Source organism: Pantherophis guttatus, chromosome 10, assembly GCF_059756535.1.
Source record: "Pantherophis guttatus breed Tessera chromosome 10, ASM5975653v1, whole genome shotgun sequence".
Lineage (NCBI taxonomy): Eukaryota > Metazoa > Chordata > Lepidosauria > Squamata > Colubridae > Pantherophis > Pantherophis guttatus.
The window spans coordinates 15,969,847-15,991,234 of record NC_142072.1 but is presented as its reverse complement, the minus strand read 5'-3'; the positions used below and the strand labels follow the sequence as shown (position 1 = coordinate 15,991,234).

General features: G+C 42.7%; 1 protein-coding gene and 1 long non-coding RNA gene across 10 annotated transcripts in view; both read right to left on the bottom strand.

Annotated features, from left to right (window-relative positions):
* Positions 1-10,775, bottom strand: part of WASF2 (WASP family member 2) — a 36,153-nt gene extending 25,378 nt beyond the window's left edge. The window contains exons 1-2 of one of the 8 annotated variants that reach the window (XM_034413601.3): positions 1,673-1,790; positions 1,097-1,195 (exon numbers count right to left, since the gene is read on the bottom strand). The gene's annotated coding sequence lies outside the window, so the exon portion shown is untranslated. Of the gene's footprint in view, positions 1-1,096; positions 1,196-1,307; positions 1,431-1,527; positions 1,791-3,013; positions 3,431-10,168; positions 10,312-10,492 lie in introns of those variants that run through there. The other 7 variants (XM_087876934.1, XR_004590692.3, XM_034413600.3 and 4 more) reach the window with 7 other exon arrangements.
* A 7,474-nt stretch (positions 10,776-18,249) lies between these two features.
* On the bottom strand, positions 18,250-20,924 carry LOC148112409 (uncharacterized). Of its 2 annotated transcripts, none has more exons than XR_015729504.1 (2): positions 20,603-20,924; positions 18,250-20,311 (listed from the first exon to the last, which is right to left on the bottom strand). It is a non-coding gene; the product is annotated as an uncharacterized LOC148112409 (long non-coding RNA). The 2 variants fall into 2 exon arrangements; XR_015729503.1 differs by having other exon boundaries at positions 20,772-20,924.
* Between the last annotated feature and the right edge of the window lie 464 nt (positions 20,925-21,388).

Genomic DNA, 21,388 nt, shown 5'->3' with positions numbered 1-21,388 from the left:
TTTTTGTAGGGCAACCCCAAATTAGACCTGATTGTTAATGAAGTACTCATACAACTGGTCGTAGATTGCCCTTTAACTCAACAGACTGAATTGGGGGAGTGTCACTAAACTAAAAGAATGCTCATAACTCGATGACTACCTATATTATAAAAGTAATATCACTAAAGGATTTTTATGTTCATTTCTACAAATTATCATCAGTAATTTCAACAATTTTCGTCTGACTTGGAATACTTGGAAGATTCTAAATATATTTTAGTGCACGTGGCAATCTTTAACTCTATTTAAATGTCTCTGTTGGGATGGGCAATGGATTCATGGGTCATTAACCAAAGAACGTTTGAGGTTATTTACCCAGGTATGGAAAGCAATCGGAATAGAGGATGAGACCAAATAAAATTATTCTATTTCCCCTTATCGAACGCTGAGCAAAGTCTAAAGGACAATTGCATATGAGGCTATTTAAATACACTTATAAATCTGATGCAGAGGAGCAAGGAGATGGCATTGAAGGGGATACATGTCAATCACTGGTAAAACATGGGCTTAGCCTAGAACCAGGAAGAGATGAGAAAAACTGAAGGCTGCCCTGCCTTGACTCTCTTTGGCAGAAGGGGAAACAATGGTATATTTTCAAGAGTCTATTGTTATAAGCTATAAATTGATTGAGTTCTAGCATTTCTTGTGATATCTGTTTCCTGATCTGGTCTACTTTGAAGAGTTAACACCTGAGATACAACCAAATTCATCTGGGATTCAAATTGGGGCTCGATGGCTCAACCGTTAAAGATGCTAAGTTTGTCGGCTGGAAAGCTGACAGCCTGGGTTCAAGACCCGAGTGCAGCACAACAGGTGAGCTCCTATTACTTGCCTCAGGTCCTGCCCACCTAGCAGTTTGAAAGCATTCAAATAGGAATGGATAGATAGATGCCACTTTGGTGGGAAGGTAACAGTGTTATGTGCACCTCCACATATAGTCATGCTGGCCACAACTACAGAAATGTCTTCTGACAACGCTGGCTCCCTCAGCTAAGAAACGGAGATGAGCACTGCCCCCTAAGAGTGTCAGACTTGACTGGACAGGGGAAACCTTTACCTGAGATTCAAAACAGGATCCAGAATTCTGCTGAAAAATATACCCACAGCCGCTGAGTGCAATTATGCATCTTTTCAGATCTCCCTGGTCAACTAGAAGCTGAGAATAGAAAGGGGTAGGAGGGGTAGGATGAGAGGACAACAATGGTTGGGGGCAGAAAATAGACATCCTTCTTCTATACTTTCAATCCCTCACACCTTCAAGCAAATACCTGAATAGAAACCTTGTTAAAATATCTGCAGATCCATAAAACAAAACCAAGCAGCACAATTTTCCAGCTAATTAGGGACAACTTTTCATAATACCCAGTGGTGGATCAGATACACCAGAAGATCTAGAAGAAGAAAAAAAAAAGTGGGGGGGGAGAACTAAAGGGTCAACATTTTAAATTTCTATCAGGCCACCAAATCAGAAATCTTATTTCTTTTTACCAAGGAAAGACCAATTGTTATTTCCGGTGTCTTGACAGTGAGTTGGCTCAGCAGTTAGTAATTCCTTTGGAAAATTGCCAGAAAGAACAGTTTCAAGTAATTCTGAAAAGCCAGGAAAAGGGAAGAAATGATAGATATTAGAAACCTTTAAAAGGAAGGTCCAGAAGAAAATTCTGCATCCTGCCAAAAAAGGATGCTGTAACCTATCTAAGAGAGAAGCCTCAGCAACAAGCACTGCACAAGTAATTATTCAAGACACCATTGTTGTATCACATCAGATCCACCTATCAGATCCACATCATAAGCACTTACACTTCACCATTATCTCAAATGCAGATTTCTGTCATTTACAGGCAGCTATAGCTAGCAGACAAACAATATTTGGAAAAGAAAAGTTATGGTTTTAATGGATTCTTTCTTCCTCCCATCCCTGCCCAAATAATCTTTCTTTCTTTCTTTCTTTCTTTCTTTCTTTCTTTCTTTCTTTCTTTCCTTCCTTCCTTCCCTTTCCTTTCTTTACATAGTGTCTTGAAGAGCTTAGAGTTACAGAACAGTAGAAATGCTAACTATACAACAATTAAATTGTGCTTAAGACAGGCAGAAAGATATTAAAAACAAAATATACTGTGAACTGTCCAAAAAGACTAATTAATGCTTTCCTCGACAATTCAGCCTTAAATCCTCATTTCCTGCTCATAAGAATTGACTCATACATAGCCTTAGTTACATCTTTCTTATAGAGTATGCTTTTCTTTATAGAACCAAGGATGGACTAATATTCCATAATGCCTAAATGTTTGTGTACATGCATGAAATTTACACAGGTGTTTCTGTAGGTTTAACCCTTGGAAGATATTTCCCAGAATCATCCAACATAATCAAACTTACAACAGAAATTTATTAATTAGTGTATATTCTGCAAAGTGACAATACATGCTTTCAGATTATTTTAATGGCTTCTTTTGCAATTGTCTAGATTTCAAAATAATCCTTAGCACACGAGGACTAAGTTTCCATGGGTAAACTAAGCTGACATAAATTTGAATAACTTGTGGTTCAGCATGTTGTGGAAACACAGCAACTCGTGGCCATGTTGTATGAAGTAGGGTCTTTACATAAAGCCATAATACATAAAACCATATCACGGTATTTATCCAGGCATAGCATGTTATGTAAACAAAGCAATTCTGTTTTGTTAGCGTTAGCGTATTATACAAACTAATCTGTTAAATTGAACTGAAATTCTGATTAATTTTTCCTATCTACACAGATGGTAGAGAAGTAGGAATGCTTTAACCTGACACCTGTGCAGATAGCTATTATAGCCATAATGCTAAATAATGGTTTATCATTACACATAAAAACATGCTATTACCCCACCCAGCTGATCTTAGTCAGGAACAAGAGTTGTTGTTTCCTATTCCACATCTTAAAAGTTTTGCACCCAAACTTAGTTATAACAACCAATAGCTAAGCTATACCTTACCGTACAGGTAGTCCTAGACCAGGGGTCAGCAACCCGTGGCTCTGGAGCCACATGTGGCTCTTTCATCCCTCTGCTGAGGCTCCCTGTCGCTCAAAATATGCGTCACAACCGCCAATGTGTGACACCTGCCGGCACATGATTTATTGAGCTTTTCGACTCCCAGTAAGCAAACCATGGATAAATCCAATAAAGTTTCAGAAGAAAACAATGTTTAATTCAACTACATATGCTAGTTTTGTGGCCGCTCACGAAATAGTCAGGCACAGGAAGGGTTTTGTGGCTCCCAGTGTTTTCTTTTCTTTAAGAAATGGGTCCAAATGGCTCTTTGAGTGTTTAAGATTGCCGACCCCTGTCCTAGACTTACGATAATTTAGTGACCGTTCAAAGTTACAATATCATTGAAAAAAGTGACATGACAGTTTTTCACACTTACAACCATTACAGCTTCCCCATGGTCATGACATCAAAATTCAGATGCTTGGCAACCGACTCATATTTATGACAGTTGCAGTGTCCCAGGGTCATGTGATCATCTTTTGCAACTTTTTGACAAAGTCAATGGGGAAGCCAGATTCACTTAACAACCAAGTTACTAATTTAACAAGTATGGTGACTCATTTAACAACTGTCTCACTTAGCAACATAAATTTTAGGCCTCAATTGTGGTAATAAGTTTAGGACTATCTGTATTTTGTCAAAGGCAAAATGTTCAAGATATAAATTTTCATTTTTTATGATTTCACTTAAACCACCTTTAATTATTACAGCTGAATGTTCAATCCAACATTTTATAGGAAAAAAAGCATATGAGTTGTTAGCTGATCCAATTCTACTCCACTAGAGATAGAAGGCACTACTTTTAATCTGACTGGCAGAACAGATCAGGGATTCAGTTGTTCATCAAAGGTGTAAGCAAGGGTACAACCAAAGGATGCAAACCATGTAGGTGAAACCAGCATTAGTTGGCTATACTGAAACAACGATCAAGAACAAGAAGTAATCGCCACTGAATTCAACAAGGGTTACCTCCAAAGAGCATCATTGTGGTTTAATTCAGTTTTTAAAAAAGACAATGAACAGAAAACAAGCCAGATATAAATTATAACTATGCCATAGTTAGAGGCTACTGCAGAGATTGGCTTATCTTTAAATCCATCTTATGCTCTCCAGAAACACTAGAGCAATTGCAAGGATATTAAGAACATCTTTAAATGCTTGTGGCAAAAACATACATCTTCAAATGACAAGACTGAAAATTATTTATACATTGAAAACCAGCTGGTATGCATTTTTTTGCCAGGCTCAACAACATTTCACAATTAATGTTATACATTTAAAAGCTGAATTGATGCAAGTATGTAAATATATCTAAACATGGTTGCCTGTCCTCATTTGTGTATGACTGCCATATTGTTTTCTCTACCTGGGAAATGCAAGCATCAGTTATTCCCTACAAATATTTGCACATATTTCTCTTTAGAGATTTTCCCTCTCTAGTCACAATGCAACTAGTTAGGAATGATTTATCTGCTGACATTCTTCAGGACAGATATCTAAAACTGTGCCATTTAAGTAGCTCCCCTTTCCTTAATTCAGTTTTTAAATTATGCACTACACTTTCAATGGCAGTTCTAAATTACTGAAATAAAGCAGCCTTTCTATAATACCTACAGTTCTTTCTAATTCACCTTATACCTTATACCTTATACAATTAATTATATTCGATATCCAATTTCTTCACCTTACCATTTGTTGGAAAATACTAGGAAGATAAGTCTTTTCTTAATAATTAAATGTAAATAGCTCACTAAATATAATCCAATTACTTTAAGAAAAATCATTACAATACGTGCATGCATTCTTGCCCGAACAGTTTTAGTATTTTAAATTAATCATTGCTGAATATTTATTAAGTCAACCTCTGACATTACAAAATCTACAACTGCCAATTTCTTTTTCTTAAGGTATTTTTACAGATAGCTTTAGATTTCATTATTTTAGGTTTTTTTCTCAGAAGTATCTTAAACATTTGAATTAAGAATTTAATAGAGCTTCCAAACAATAAGAATGATTATTACAAGAACATATACGTTGGAATCAGAATTAGGACACCTTTATAGATTTTACAAAATAGCCAGGTTAAATGGGCTATTAGCAAAACAATCACTGTGATATAGAAAAGATGGATATACCAGTCTGCATTCATGGGTTCTCCCGCCAAACCTCCCTTTTAAGCAAGCAGCTAAGCAAACCAGGATTTGTATGGATTTGAGAAAAGCGTTCATCTCTTAATAGGACTGTTTTTGCTAACTGTGTCAATATTTCTGATAAAAACTCTGTAGTTGATTACATTCCCAGTAGTCCTCCACTTATGATTGGTCACTTAGTGACTGTCCGAAGTTATGTTGGAGCCCCCCCAATACTACTTATGGTTTCAAAGTTCCAACATTGCCTTCGCCCATGGTCACATGACTATATTCAGCAACAAAACCACATTTGTAGCCATTTACAACACCCTGTGATCACATGACTGCAATTTACAATGTTTTGGCCAGAAACTATCTGTACAATTATCACTCTGAAGCTAGAAAATGGGACAGGTTTACTTCTGCAATTCTGCTATCCTTTGGAGGCACTATGCTCATGACAACAGAAGTAAAGATACCTATCTTTCTTTCCATCTTCACATTTGGAGTCAGAAGAAAAAGCAAAGAATTATTTTGCTGTCACATCACTGATGCACTCTAGACTGCAATCTAAGCAGAAAGATGGAGAGAAAAAGGTTTGGCACAGTTGGAAGCCAGGCTATTCTTAGAACCACAACCATAGCTTGAGGCTAGTGAGAGGCTGGCCTTCCTAGTACATTCAAGAGGAGGCAATGAGGCACTTGCTCTGATGAGTAGAACTACAGGATCCCACAGTTGGAGAGTAACCTCTGCCCACCTCAAATACAGTTGTCGACAACTCCTCGTTGACTTTTCTCATAAATCAGTAGCATTTTACAGGAGAGATCAATCAATCCTGAATTTCACAAGGTCTAATCCTTCAGAAAAAAAGGTTTCAAAGATACTTTATTCTAAACCAAATCTGAAATGTCAATTGAAAGGATAAAGTAGAATGATTCCATCAAACCAAGAGAATCAGCACAGATTTGGCAAATTCTCTACCCCATTATACATAATTATACATAATGCAGTAATTCAACATCTATAGCAATTTTAACAATGTTGTTTTTTTCTCACATCTTTTCTAGGGATCATCTAGGAGCCACTGCAGAAGAATGAAGATAAACATTGTTACTGTCTAACAAAAGACAGTAACTGGTGTGTGTGTGTGTGTGTGTGTGTGTGTGTGGTGGCTCAGTGGCTAAGACTTTGAGCTTGTTGATCAGAAAGGTCGGAAGTTCAGCGGTTCGAATCCCTAGTGCTGTGTAACGTGGTGAGCTCCTGTTACTTGTCCCAGCTTCTGCCAACCTAGCAGTTCGAAAGCACGTAAAAAATGCAAGTAGAAAAATAGGGATCACATTTAGTGGGAAGGTATCAGCGTTCTGTGCGCCTTTGGCGTTTAGTCATGCCGGCCACATGACCACAGAGACGTCTTTGGACAGTGGTGACTCTTCAGCTTTGAAACAGAGATGAGCACCGCCCCCTAGAGTCAGGAACGAGTAGCAAAAAAAATCTTATTTGTAAATCTAACAATACTTAGTTTTACTAATACTTTATGTACCAAATACAAATTCAAACTATATCAAAATTATTTCCATAGCTAATGAACAAAAACTCATCACTTATTTTTCTTCTCTCTAGATAATCAGTATTAAAGAAATTCTAATATTCTTTATTTTATATGAGTTGATATTTTTCTATGCCTCTTGCAAGTACCATATAGCAAAACTAAGAGCGAAAATTTTTGCAAAACAAAAAAGGGGAACAATCCATTTTTTTATCCAACTGATCTTCACACTTACAAAATAATCATTAACTTTTATTCTTATTTATACAACCACCTGCTTTTTGCATAGGCCCATCAAAAGTACTGATATAAGAAATTATATTAAAGGGTATATGGCTGTATTTTCTAGAGATCATGCATATCACTCTCCAAATTCCCCAAGAATATGTACATAGGAATACATATGCATACACAAACAGGCCCATATCTTGCTCTTGGGCACAGGATTTTTTCTGCCAACTTAATTCCAACATAGGATTTACTTATTTTTTTTGATACAATGTAGACTGCATCTATTTCTCCAAATACTCCAAATACCTTGAGAATTCTCACTCCAAGTTACTCTCCAAACTACCATCATAACATCTTCCTAACCAGGGAAGCCAGGGCATAAAACTAATCCATATGCCTAAGTAATATGCATTTCTTTCCTTATCAAAGGATGCTCATTTCCATGCAAAGCATCAATAGAAGCAATTTCCTGTCATGTCATTCCACTAAACCTTTATCAACAGACTCCAGAACATCAGAGATTTCCTGGGTACACACTGGATGGATTCTAATATCAATGGAAGAGAATTCCAATATCACTAAAGCCCATGGCTCAGTTTTGGCCTCCTGACATTTTAAAGTGCTTTAAGAGGCTGTTCAACTATAAGGCTAAAAGCGTCCTGTTTTTTAAAGGCAAGAGTTGGGGTGGAAATGAAACCAGAAGGTCTCTGGAAAGCAAACTTCTCCATTTATCTCCCATAATATGGATCAAAATAAATTTTCCAATATAGGCCATTTTAAAAATTGAGAGAATTAAGGGTGGGGATGTGGAAGCAGCTTTACCTCTCACCCCTATCTAAAATATTAAGCTATAATGTGGGGCATTGGTTTACCATGAAGCATAAATCCAGCCAATGTGATTTGTAAACCACTGTTAATGGCTTTCAGAGCATTATGTCTTGTTCAAATGTACTGTACTCAACAAATTATTAAAAGAAACTATATTATGATCTGGGAGATTGACTACTTTTTCCCACTTATGGTCAGCATGGGTGTTTTCCTATTTCATAGGGAAACAGCCCTCCTTTCTCTTTATTATTTATTACACCAATTTCCTTTTCTCAATGGAAAATTACTCTACGATTAGTATTTTCTAGTTTAGATAGAACATTTTTAAAACCCATTGGTTCCTTAATCAACTAGTACATGATTATGTCATCATATCTATTTAGAGAGACTCCACCTTCTTGCTTCATTTCATTTAGTCTTTCCTGCATCAGCATTTTCCTTGTCTATGAATCACAGCAAGAAGTGTGTTCCAAGACCCCATTAAAGCCACAGAATTGCTTTCCTGTTCCTCTATTACTTTGTTCAGTTTCATTGAGTACATCACTCCAGTGCCTTTCTTTTTACCAAGACAAATGCCGGAATGTCCTGATTTTATACTATTTACCAAAGCGATATTAAAAGACTCCCAGTTTATGACATATATAAAGACATTCCATATACAACTGACATCACATACCAAACAGAAATGAAAGGCTTTACAAATTTACACTGTGAATTTTTTACTTAGTATGTGCAAATTACAATCCTAAATATAATTACAACAGGATACATTCCTTAAATTGTTTATGTTAACAATGTTAATGTCCCTTCATTCCCCAAGGAGTTCTGAACACAAGAGTTTCCCTCCCTCACAATATCTACATATCTTCCTCGGGATGAAGGCTAAACCTACAAATAGCACTGGGCCAAATTTCCATGTATTATAGACTAACAGAACCTTCTTATATCCAATTATTTTCAAACACTCTACAACCACCATATACCAAAACGATTCACAGTAAAAATTCAAAGTAAACTGGGATGAATAAATTCTTCCCCTCCAGATACACTATATACACATAGTTTGACTGGATTGTCCTATGAAGAAGCGAGTGCCTACAATAACTGTTAAATATTGAACTTCCTGGTTTTACACTACTAGCTTCACTTCCTTATCAAGAGTGAAAGAATGTGGGAGCATAGACATTGGGAACTGGGCAGAATACAAATTTAATAAATAAAGCAGAGCAATTTATAAAAAACTTATTGCAGGGAAAATTGATCAATACAGATAGTCCTTGGCTTACGACCACAATTGAGTCCAAAATTTCTGTTGTTAAGTGAGATGTTTGTTAAGTGAGTTTTGCCCCATTTTATGACCTTTCTTGCCACAGTTAAGCGAATCTTTGAAATTGATAGTAACCTGATTAAGTGAATCTGGCTTCCCCACTAGTTTGCCTGTTAGAAGATTGCAAAAGGTGATCCCATGACCTTGGAACACAGCAATGCTCATAAATATGGATCAGTTGCCAAGCATCTGAATTTTGATCAGATGACCATGGGAATACCGGAAAGGTCATAACTGTGAAAAAATGGTCATAAATCACATTTTTCTGTGCCATTGTAATTTCGAACGGTCACTAAACAAACTATTGAAAGTCAAGGACTACCTGTACTCCCAATAACCACACAATCTGGTTATCTAAAAGCCATTTTAAACGAACACAATATTTTCCTCTTTTGAAAAGTCACCCCACTGCCTTTAGTAAGATTCTTTCAAACAGTAAAAAACTACACCTCTGCTGTGATTCTTTACACAATACCTGTATAAACAGCCAATTGATTGCAAACAAATAGGATCAGTATAGATATGGACCAAAGTAGAAAACTATGTAACAGGATTTCTGAATAGATAGGTTAGACCAGAATCTACGTGTAGTTCTCAGATTTCCTATCTAACATGAACATGGAAAATAGATTAATTGTCTTTGTATGGTGCAATGAGAGCAGCACAGTTTTGGGTCCCATGAATGCTAACAAATATGTTACAGGATAAACTTGCAGGTTTCATAACCCTCAAAAAGGAGGCGGCGTGAACCTTCACCTTTAATCCAACCTGAACACTCTTGTAGTTTTACACCTTTCTCACTTTAAATTGTAATTTTAAAAAGGAGCAACACGTCCAAGTAAGACAAGTTTAAAACATTTTAAAAAGTTTTCTCCCCGCCCCTCCCTTATGGAAATAATTCGGGGAGGAAGAAGAGGGACAAACAACCAGGAGAAAGCTCTAGAGTAGGAAGGGCTCCTGATTTTGGCTCTCGCCTTGACCCACGAATTCTCGGGCACGGGGCTCCGAAATCCTTTCCGCGAGCCCCATTCACTTACCTCAGCCATCACTGTGCACTTGGGAGGATGTCGGGGAGCCAGCAGGAAGGAGAAGACGAGGGGCCGAAGTTTGTATTTGTCCCACTCCAGTACCAGGCGCCATTCGTAGGACAAGCCACGCCCCTCACCTGTCTGGGGCACCACCCGCATAGGCCACGCCCCTCGCCTCCGCGGCCGTCGCCTCCTCTACGTCACCCCCAATGGCGCCACTCCCACTACGATATAGAGCACCTTTCCAGTTTGCCTCTCCCCCCACAGCTCTTTAAGGCGACCCCTGGTCTTTTTCTTCCCCACATCCCCTCGCTGCCACGGGGTGAGGCTTACCCGCCTACGGCCGCCTCCTCCGACGCGCTTCCCACTCAGCTCTTCACCACCGAAGCGAACCGTCCCAACCGTCCGCCATTCCACGGCTTTCCCCCTCAGCTTCCCCTCACCGATCGTCGTTCCACCCACTCCACCGGTCCGTTATCTCATTGGCTCTCGGGCGTCTTCCCGCTCTCGCTGGATTGGCCGACTTCCTCTGCCTGTCAAACGTTACCCGACGCGATTTGCGTACCCAGCCAACTTCCTTTTTTTCTTTCCAACGACCACACCCTACGAAGCCTTTAAAAAAAGGGGGAAAAAGTAAACAATATGGGCCGTACCATATTCTGAGACTAGGAGGGGGATTCGTGTGGAGAGAACAGTTTCGGACAAAGGGGTGACAGTAGGCTTCGAAAAGAAGGGATCGTCGCACGTTGTCACTAAAAGAGAAAGAGAAGGCATCACTTGCGTTCTGTTTTCTCAGAAATGTATTAGATTCTCAAAGTCCCCTGTTTTGGTTTGCTCTCCCTTTATTCTGCTTCTCTAGGCCGGTCTGCTCTATGATCCTGAGGTTGGGGGAAAAAAAGGTTGAGTCCCCTGGCGTTGGGAGGTATTACTGCAGTGCAGGAAAGTTTGGGGAGTTCCAGATTGAAAAAACGGAGAGGAAAAGCGAAGCGACGGGAGGGTTGGGAAGGGGGGGATGGGGTGTCAGGCTTTTTCACACGTTACGCAGCAGCATGGTCACTGGGGGCTGTTCCAAGGGCTTTCCCCCCCCCCTCCTCCAAACTTCCTTTTCTTTGTACCATTTCTGAGACGGCTCGTTGCGGGGAAGCAGCCAGCCTCAATTTAGTGCCCTCCCCTTGTACGAACTACGACTCCCAGAATTCCCAGTGTGCCGAGCGAACACGCGGGGCGTCAGCTTGGAATTCGGGGAGTTGTAGTCTTAACTCGGGATTGTGAGGCGCTTCTGCAGATTGGGTGTTAAGGTTTTTTGAGGCAGCTCAGAATCTGATAAATCCAATGAAACTCTGAACACGAGGCAACTGATAATCAGCTTTTATTTCTGGCCAGAAAGCAAAAACTGGGCGACCCTTTATAGTCTCCTACCTTAACAGCAGGCAGAGAGAAAAACAGGCGCAAAAAAAAAAAACTTTTCCAAATTTATAGTTCACACAGCTTACATAGATCGTCATTGCTATAGAAACATTATTTCATATCACGCAAACCTCATGATCTTCTTCAGCCCTCTGAAAACAATGGACCTTAGCAAGGGAAAGAAATACATTTTCTGGCATATCACTCGAGCGTTGTTAGCCTCATTATCTCTTATATTAGGTTGCTGAGAATGCACATTTTAAGTTACAGCAAACAGAATCCACGTTTTGCTTTTCACAAGAAGTTACTTTTACCTACTTGGCAATTCGCCTAGAGAGGCTTGTTGGCACATTAAGTTACAATGGAGCTTCTCTCAACAGCAATTAACAAAAGCTGAATTAGGTTGCACTCTGTGTATGCTCTAAGCCTTTCAAAAGAATTGCAAGCTTTGTTCCTTTTTTTTTTCCCATCCCATCTTTCTGCATGTATTTATGTATGCTAATCTATTTTCTCAGTTTGGTTAGGGGGAAAAATCCCTAATCAAATGGACTGGCTTAAACTACAAGCACACACATTACACACATACACACTAAGTGCAGCTGCTAAGTGGGTGGCTGGCTTGGTTAATCAAAAACCTGTTTAGGCAAAGCAAGCCCCACAGACTTGCCAGAGGCGATTTCAACATCCTGGGAGGGAATATAAAAGTATTTAGAGTATCCCTCGGCCATTTCTGGCTCTTTGCAGGGCTGGTAGGGTTTGGATTCTTGAGAACCAAATCTGTTCCTGCCCTACCAGCCTCCTGCCCCACTCCCTTCTCAGGTATTCCTTTCCTTTTATGAGAAGGAACGTGGAAGCAAGACATGGAATCTGATACATCCAACGTTGTTTCTCCCTTCTGAGATCAAAGCCTGTGATCTAGAATGAGAAACTGGATGTGCTACTACTGTGGCTTGTTTGAATTCGAACACCTAGCTGGAGTTGGGCCTGGTTAGTATTTGGAAAGGCAAAATGGAAATGGATGGAAAGATCGTAACAGCAAACTCAGCTGGACAAATTTATTTATTGTTAAATTTCTCACCAAAGCAATAGTTAAGTAATAGAACCAGTGGTGGTTAAACCACTGCCGGTTTAACAACTGGCTTGCCCAGCACCAAAAATGTGAGCGCGCGTGCACACTAGCTTCGCTTGGGCATACGCCCTTCCACACATGCATGCAGCCTTCTGCGCACGCACACGGCTTCAAAAACATGGCGATATAGGGTGGGATAGTGCCGGGGTGCAGGTCGCAACTACCGGTTCGCCTAAACCGGTCCGAACCGGCAGCAGCCCACCTCTGAATAGAACAATAAAATAAATCAGCGGTCACCAACTGGTGGTCTGCAGATCACTGGTGGTCCACGAGAAAATTTTGGTGGTCTGTGGGACCAGTCCTGTGAGTGTGACTACTACAGCTCTGGAATATGGGACCGGCTGTGGCGGGGCTGGAAATCTCTGCCCTGGGGTGGCACGTGCAATGTGCAACTTTGCAGGTGGTGCAATACACAAAAAGAAGCGCAGCCCTCTCTGTCCGGAATGAAATAATGGTGCTGTTGCCGCGGTGGGGGAGGGGCGGCACAAGCAGGCCGAAGCAGTGATTGCGATGGCTGGAAGCTGCTGGAGCGAAGCACTATTTGCATTTGCGGGGCATCAGCATTCCGCCTTGGTATATTTGCATCAGCCGGTGATGCAAAGCAGCCTTCGTCTCCTGCCGCTTGGGATTCGGAGTGGTAAATGGTGACTGGTCCAGAGAGCAGCCAGATTTTGCTCTCCATTGCGGATGCCAGATTGGCCCCCTGCAAACTCTCGTCTCTCGAGGAGCCCGGCTGAAGTTTCCCACGCTGCTTCAGCGAGCTCTCCTCGAGAGACGAGAGCTTGCAGGAGGCCGATCTGGTGTCCGCAATGGAGAGCAAAATCTGGCTGCTCCCCGGACCAGTCGCCTTTTACCGCTCTGGGTCCCAAGCGGCAGGAGGCGAGGGCTGCTTTGTGCCACTGGCTGGCGCAAATATACCGAGGAGGAATGCTGATGCTGCGCAAGTTCAAGTAGTGCTTAGTTCCCGCACTTCATCTGGCCCTTGTTGGTGCTCCTCCCATCTCAGTCTCTCAGGGAGATGCTTGACTTCCTCTCAGCCCCAAAACACTGGCTGGCCCATGTGATGAGAAGGGAAATAGAATGAGAGAGAATCAGAGAGAGAATGAAAGAGAGAGAATGAAAGAGAGGGAGAGACAGAGACAGAGAGAGAATGAGACAGAGAGAGAGAAACAGTGTGAGACCCAGAGAGAGAAAGAGACAGAGAATGAAAGAGACAGAAAGAAAGAGACAGAATGAAAGAGAGAGAATGAGAGAGAGAATCAGAGAATGAGAGAGAATGAGAGAGAAAGAGACAGAATGAAAGAGAGAGAATCAGAGAGAGAGAGAATCAGAATGAGAGAGAGAGTGGGGGAGAGAGAAAGAGAGATGAGAGAGAGAATGAGAGAGAATGAGTGGGAGAAGAGAGAAAGAGAGGGGGAGAGAGAGAGAGAGAAAGAGAGAATGAGAGAGAAAGAGTGGGAGAGAGAAAAATAGAGAGAGAGAGAGAGAGAGAGAGGCAGGAGAGTGCCTGAAGGACCCCATCCCCATGCCTGAAGGACCCCATTAGTGGTCAGCGGGATTTAAAATTATGAACTTGGTGGTCCCTGAGGTCCAAAAGGTTGGGGACCCCTGAAATAAACAATGAAAAAGAACAACTGGAAAACATCAGTAGGATAAAATAGGTGTTTCAGAGCACGCAGGGACATCAGGATCCTTCTGCAGTTGTATTTTTCCCTGGGATTGCACAACCGCCTTCTGCAGTTGCAATGTGATCCCAGGAAAAGAAGAGTTTCGTTTAAAAAGTTGCAGGCCACAGACATTTGTGCCTTCCCATGAGATTTCTGAAGCACCTTTTTGCCCTTCAAACACATGTATATCCCTTTCCTTATCAGGCTGAGAAAATGACATATACAGATAGTCTCAATTTACAAACATAACCAGGACTGGAATTTCGGTCATAAGCCAGCAGTTGTAAGTTGAATCAGAACCAATTTTACAATCATATTTACAGCTTTTGTTAAGCAAATCATTGGTTGTTGAGTGAATCATGCAGTTGTTAAGCAATTCCAGTTTCCACAATGGGTGGGGATTTTTTGCTGCCAAGCGCTCAAATTTTGATCCCATGACTGTGAAGATGTTGTGACAGTTGTAGGTGCAAAAACCAGTTGCAACTCCCTTTTTTTCAGTGCTGTTGTAACTTCAAACGGTCAGTAAATAAATGGTTGTAAGTCAAGGACTACCTGTATGGGGAGGGGGGTGTTTCTCATATTATGCCACAACAATCCTGTGAGGAAGGCTGGACTAAGAGAAAGAAGAACCTGCCCAGTTAGTCAGGAGATCTGCTTTTGGGTCTCCCAGATCCTAATCTAACCCTATAACTGCAGGTAGTCCTCGACTTACAACCATTTGTACAGCAAGTGTTCAATGGCACTTGATCAAAATTCAGATGCTTGGTACCTAGTTCATATTTATGACGGCTGCAGTGTCCTGGGATCGTGCGATTACTCTTTGCGACCTTCTGAAGAGCGAAGTCAACGGGGAAGCCATAAAATGGGGCAAAACTCACTTAACAACTGCCTCAGCAACAGACATTTGGGGTTCAATTGTGGTCGTAAGTCAAGGACTACCTGTATTGTACTCTGCAGAGTTGCCATGGCATGACTTTTGACTTGAAGGTTGAATTCTTTAGGCGGTATTTATCACACCAACTTCTCCATTCTCTTCCCAAATTAGGACGCATGTGGAGATGAAGAGCTGGAATCCAGGTGTTTGCAAGAGACAAACTGCAGGTGTAAATGCTTGAATCAACTTCAGCAGAGATTAAAAACCCATGTGATGTACTCTGCACCTTAGCAAGCCCCCCTACATTCACCCCTCACACACACTTTGTGTTTCAGGAACATTATTTTTGTATTTGACAGATCGTACCCATCCAATGCCCAGAACGTCCATTCAAAGACTTGCAAATGCACATGTCCCGGCATTTGGGCATGAGATTAGCATAGCTCCATTTCCCCTTTGCTTGAATTTGTTCTTCTCTTGAATTTGTTCATCTCTTCAGATTTGCAATCACGTGAAATAGATTTTAAAAAGCCTTTCGGGAAGGTTGGGTTTCTGATGAGAGCAGCCAATTAATTGGAGAACTGGATGCAGGAAATGAAATGAAGAATTATCTGAAAGGAGCCTCAACTGAAATTAAATGGAAAGAACGGTGCCCCCATGTCTTGCTTTTCCAACATTACGCCTTCCCCGCTCATACTTCATTGAATAACCCCTCTCTAAATTCTGGATAGGGATAAAAAAAAAAAAGAGTCTACATAGATAAAGTTGGAGCTTGACTGTACTGGGCTTCATGGATGCATCCATGCAATTTTTGGGGTAACGGTGTGGAAGCAGTTTACCTGCTTAAGAACCTGTTGTGGCCCGCCAGTGGAGCTGGCAGCAGATTCAAACAGTGAGGAGGTTGGGGAGGAACATAGGCCAGTCCTGGAGTCTGGGGAAGGCTCTGATGAGGGCTCTGCATCGGAGGCAGAGAGAGGGCCAGGGCCAGATGCCAGTTATCAGCTGCCTTCGGAGTCAGACATCAGTGGGGCAGAAGAACAGCTGGAGCCTGTTCCCAGTGTGCGCATGTGCAGAGTTGCCAGATGAAGGGAACAGCTAAAGAACAAGGGTCGACTTGGGAGTAAGGCCACAGGTGGATGATGAATGGCTCCTCCCAGAGGGAATAAAAGAGGAGTGAAAGGGGAGTGGGTTTTTTTTTTTTAATTTGATTTATATGCCGCCCTTCTCCGGAGACTCAGGGTGGCTTACAATGCGTTAAGCAATAGCCTTCATACTTTTGTATATTTATACAAAGTCAACTTATTGCCCCCACAAACTGGGTCCTCATTTAACCTACCTTAGAAAGGATGGAAGGCTGAGTCAACCTTGAGCCTGGTGAGATTCGAACTGACAGTAATGGCAGACAGCTGGTGTTAATCACAATGCTTTTAGTCTGCTGAGCCACCAGGCTTTTGCAGGAAACAATTTGTTCGGTCAGTGGGTTGGTTCAGGAGTGTGAAGTTCTGTCCGTGAATCTCAAAGACTTTGTGCCAAGTCTTTCCTTGCACAGCACTGCCGTTTGGAAAATATTTACATGGCAGCTTTCCAAGCTAGATAAGGTCTGTAGTCATAAATTCACCTTGGAAAGACTCTTTGCCAGGCCTTTGCTGAAGATGAATGAGATGAATTCATGGTTTGTTCAATAAAAGGGGTTTTGTCGGGACCAGGAATCTGCTTCGTGCTTTTTTGGGGAAGCCTAGATCAGAACAGAACCTACTTCAAAATACAGAAAGGGGCGCCACAGACTTCCAGCTGCCCTCCCTGAGAAACCCAGCAAGGAGGAACAAGAGCAGAGAAAAAGCCATGCCAGGATGGAATGGCAAGGTGCAGGATCTGAACGCAGACATTAAACTCACGTTGATGAATTTATGGTGTTCCATATCAAGTTTTATTTATCAGGCAGCTTAATCGACTGCCAGAGCAATAATTCAATGAAGGCCATGAAGATGACACAGGGACTTGCGGACATGCCCCGTATGGACAGTAGAAGACACTTGGGTGTTCAGTAGGAAGTAAAGACTTAAGAGAGAGATGAAAACCATGGGCAGGTGCGTAATGGAAAACTGCAGGAGAGAGTCCACAATTATTCTCTGCCGTCACAGAAACTAGGATCGGGAAGATTGGGTATAACCAGAGGTGGGATTCACTTACCTACCCTACCGGTTTGCAAATGTGAGCGAGTGCGCCTCCTCTGCGCATGCGCACAGCCTTCCACACATGCTCTTTGCTTGTGCATTACATCCGGGCGGGTGGGTCACTACCGGTTCGCCTGAATTGAACCGAACCGGCTGAATCCCACCTCTGGGTATAACTGTCAATTGCCTAATTTTTCTTTAAATATGAGGACAGCCTCCAGATAGAAGCTTTGAGCCGCGCGATCATCAGAGCCTTTTTTTTTCTTTTAAATGGCTCTGACGAGCCAAGCTCTGACAATCCCAGCTGAGTTGCCTGCCGATCAGGCAACTCAGCTGGGATCGTCAGAGCCTTTTGAAAGCATATTTTTTACATGTTTTTACATGTAAAAAATGGTTTTAAAAGTAAAAAAAAAAATTGGCCACGCCCACCGTCACATTACCCCACCCATCCACCAAGCCACGCCCACAGAACCAGTAGTAACAAATTTTAGATTTCACCCCTGGTGCCTTCCAATCTATAATCCTATGACACCAAAATCTCTTCAACAATTTAAAGTAGCATATAAAGAATTCCTTCTGGTTCTATAGGTAATCCTGGGGACCAGAACTTCCATTGCAAACAAGGTGATATTGAGTTATGGCCAATTTCAAAACATTTTGCACCAGTGTTAACGGAATCACAGCCTTTGTTAAGAAAAAAATGCAATCATTAAAAGAATCCAGCTTCCTTCACTGACTTTACTTGTCGGAAGGTTGCAAATGGTAAACACATGATCCCAGGATCCTGCAACCATCATAAATGGTTGCCAAGCGCCCAATTTTTTAAAAAGTTTTATTAATTTTCTATTGTTTACATTTTGTTAGTGCTTAATAAACGTGTTGTCTGGGTTATTTTTTTTTTTGCTTAGCAGTATAAATATATATATATCAGTATAAAAGGGACGCAGTGGCTCAGTGGCTAAGACGCTGAGCTTGTCGATTGAAAGGTCGGCAATTCAGCGGTTCAAATCCCTAGTGCCGCGTAACGGGGTGAGCTCCCATTACTTGTCCCAGCTTCTGCCAACCTAGCATTTCGAAAGCATTTTTAAAAAAATGCAAGTAGAAAAATAGGTACCACATTTGGTGAGAAGGTAACAACATTCCGTGCACCTTTGACGTTTAGTCATGCCGGCGACATAACCACGGAGACGTCTTCGGACAGCGCTGGCTCTTCGGCTTTGAAATGGAGCACCGCCCCCTAGAGTCGGGAACAACTAGCACATATGTGTAAGGGGAACCTTTACCTTTACCTATAGATTACATTCTTAATCTCCACCTCTTTTTCCCAACCACTGATAGAATAAGTTCTATGTTTGATAATATTCTGTATCTTCCTTCTGTTTAATCTTCCATGTGACTCTGTCCATTACTGCACAATCCAAGCACCCAAATTTTGAACATGTGATTGTGGGAATGCTGTGACAGTGCAAGGACCAATTCTAAATTACTATCAATGCTACTGTAACTTCGAACAGTCGCTAAACAGTTGTAAGTCAAGGACTACCCATATCTCTACAGCAAGAACTCTGTGATGTGTACCACCCATGATAGAATGTCCATGGAGACTTAAACCTGGATGGGTCTGTACAACCCAACCCCAACACACAAATTGCTACAACAGGTTGCCTCTCAGACACACCTTTATTGTGTCATACAGCTCGATCATCATGCCAACGCGAGTTCCTATTTTTTTGAAAGCATATTATGTGCCTTCCCACCCTATGAGTCAAAAGGCCACCAATTATTAGCTATCTTTTGTTTTGAGAGGCACAGGTGACTTGCCATAACAACTACCCTCCGTGCTTCCGCTAATTCTTGGCCAAGTCATCCATCTAAATAAATTAGCAGGTTTGCAAACTGAAGATTGCAAGGACGGTAACATTTGAGAGCTTGACTTGCAATGTAGCCTCTTGACCTCCAGGTGGGCTAATTCAGTTTTGGCTTTTGTAGAGCAGGTGTTAAAAGGGTGGAGATGGGGATGGTGGACTCAAAGGAGGGGACCAGTTCAAAGTCACCCAGAGAAATTTTGCAGCTAAAGGAGAACTAGAATTTTAATCTCTCTACTCCCAGTCTAGCATCTTCACCACTTCTCAACTGTGACACTTGGGTTAGGAAAAATAGATTGGCCTAGAAGCCTGTGGCTAAGACGCTGAGCTTGTTGATTGAAAGTTCGGCAATTCAGTGGTTCGAATCCCTAGTGCCGCGTAATGGGGTGAGCTCCCGTTCCTTGTCCCAGCTTCTGCCAACCTAGCAGTTCGAAAGCACGTAAAAAATGCAAGTAGAAAAATAGGGACCACCTTTGGTGGGAAGGGAACAGCGTTCCATGCATTTAGTCATGGCGACCACATGACCACAGAGAAGTCTTCGGACAGTGCTGGCTCTTCGGCTTTGAAACGGTGATGAGCACCGCCTAGGGGTGAAATCCAGCAGGTTCTGGAGAACCAGTAGCGGAAATTTTGAGTAGTTCGGAGAATTGCCAAATGCCACCTCTGGCTGGCCCCAGAGTGGGATGAGAATGGAGATTTTGCAGTATCCTTCCCCTGCCACGCCCACCAAGCCACGCCCACCAAGCCACCACGCCATGCCCACCAAGCCATGCCCACAGAACCGGTAGTTCAAAAAATTGGATTTCACCACTGCCCTCCCAGTGCTCTCTTGGGGCAACCTTTTGGAAACCAGCATACCCATCCTGCTGGCTCTTTACAAACCTTGGATTCCAGCTGTTCTCCTGTTGCACTTTCCCTGTTCTCTGGTGGCGGGGTTGCATACTGCACATTGCTCTCTCCACCGCACATACACATTACCCACACACACCCCTTGGGAAAGAGGCAAAGGTGGTTCCCCAAGGCCGTGTAGAAGAACCTGTTTGAATGGTAAACCAAAACAAGGAAGGCACAGGTGGGCTTCAAAAATTTTAGCAAGGGGTTCTCTGCCCAGTTGCTGGGTGGGCGTGGGTGTGGCCTAGTCGGCTTCCTGCACCACAGTGGGGGGGAGGTGTTTTTGCCCTCCCCAAGCTCTGGAGGCTTTCCTTGACCCTCCGGGAGGGTGAAAACAGCCTCCCTAGGCTCCGGAGGCCCTCTGGAGGTTCTTCCTGAACTTTCAATAGGCCCATTTTTCGCCCTCCCCTAGCCTCCACGCGTGCCCTGCACTTACCTGCATCCAAAACAGGCCACGTGGGGACTCCTGGGAGGGCCGGGTGGGAGGGGCCAGCCAGGAGTGGGATTTGGAGGTTCGCCAAACTGCGCAGAACCTTAGCTAGAGGTTCTCCCGAACCCCTAGCAGCCCACCCCTGAAGGAAGGGCATCAGCAGAGGTGAACTCACTTGGTCCCTCCGCCCAAATCTTGGAGCTCGCAAAAAGTCCTGGTCCAGCCACAATGACACTACAATGACACCACCTCTGCAGAAGAGGCCCCTCTTACACAAGTCTTCAGTGCTTAGCTTTGCAAGGAGAAAGCAGCCGTTTTCGCAGAGCCTCTTTTCCTTCCTCCTCCTCCCACCGCCCCCCCTCCCCACCCGCCCGCCTCCAGTTTTTTTCCCTTTCAGCCAGCTCTAGCCTGCTGAGTTTTCCTTTCTGACAGGGACCCATGCCAAGGCGGATGGAGGGCAGTCCTAGAAACATTGCTGACATGATCCCACTGACATTTGCTAATCAGCTTTAACCTTAGATCTACGCACGCAGTGTCTGGCTTGCTGTCTTGTCTCCATGGAGACATAGCCAACCTTTGCTCAACCGGCTCCCGGTACCTCCAAAAGCAAAGCTGCTTCCCTTTTTCTTCCCCCACCAGAGTCAGGTGGGGAGAAAAATCTCGCCCTGCAGGAGCGTGCCTGGGGAAGAGGAAGCAAGCCCATTTGCCTCTTTAGACGCCTGTCCGCCTTCCAGAAAGCCATCACCTACCACCGCCTCTGCTGCTTATCAGTGCCCCCGGGTGGGCAACCAG